The sequence below is a fragment of the Nanorana parkeri genome, unplaced genomic scaffold, assembly GCF_000935625.1.
Source record: "Nanorana parkeri isolate BGI_ZX_2015 unplaced genomic scaffold, ASM93562v1 scaffold154, whole genome shotgun sequence".
Lineage (NCBI taxonomy): Eukaryota > Metazoa > Chordata > Amphibia > Anura > Dicroglossidae > Nanorana > Nanorana parkeri.
In genome coordinates this window covers 1,770,605-1,771,604 of record NW_017306422.1, presented here as the reverse complement: position 1 = coordinate 1,771,604, position 1,000 = coordinate 1,770,605, and positions in this window count along the sequence as shown.

Below are 1,000 nucleotides of genomic sequence, written 5' to 3'. Positions count from 1 at the left end.
GATGAGTTTGCTGAATAAGAGCTGCAAAGAATGTCTACTAGGTCTGGAGAACCATAAATATCACTTGAAAACAAAGCTGGATTTAGTTTTACCCCTTGATTGGTTTAAACAACGAGTTAGGTGGTGGGGTTGATCAGGAGTGCCTTGTCAGGTAGGCTGTACAGGGCCCAATGATTTCTAATGGTGACCCTGCCTAGGGGTTAGAACTGACCAACAACCAGAGAAATTATGCAACATACTGGAAATGTTCAGATCTTCATATTCTGTAAAATTGATATTCTTGTACAAGTCTCTAGTCTACTCTAGTCTACCGCTAAGAAATGTGGAGAGCAGCATGTGTTTAGTGTAGGACTGAGAACAAGGGATCTCATTGCTTTGGCAGTCGGCTGGAATCACATGGGGTAGTGTGTTCTGCAGGGCTTATTTGAAGGTACACAAGGGCTTCATCTATTTCCTTGATTACATGTGCGTTCTCTGTGCGTTTCAGTATAGAAATGAACAACAGTGGTTCTTGGCATTTAATACTTTTAACTAGGGATGCACCGATACTAGTATTGGTATCGGTGGTGATACCGAGTGTTTGGGAAAGTACTCGTACCCTAGCCCGATAACAGAACTTCCAGTATCAGGAAGCCGGGAAGCAAGTCATTATATGCTGCCCGGCTTCCTGACTGGCCGGGAAGTCGGCTCCATGCTCTCTCGTCACTTGGTGAAATGACTCGTTGCCTGGCTTCCTGATTGGTCGGGAAGATAGCCAATGAGGAAGCTGGACAACAAGTCATTACCCGGCCTCCTGATTGGCCAGAAAGCTGGCTTCATGCTCCATCACCCGACTTCCTGATTGGCCTAGAGCCAGCTTCCCGGCCCATCAGGAAGCTGGGCTCTGTGTATGACTCGCTGCGTGGCTTCCTGATTGGCCAGCTTCTCGACCACACAGGAAGCTAGGCAGCGAGTCATTAACACCCCCCCCCCCCCCCCCCCCACCCCCCCAGCTGAGAGA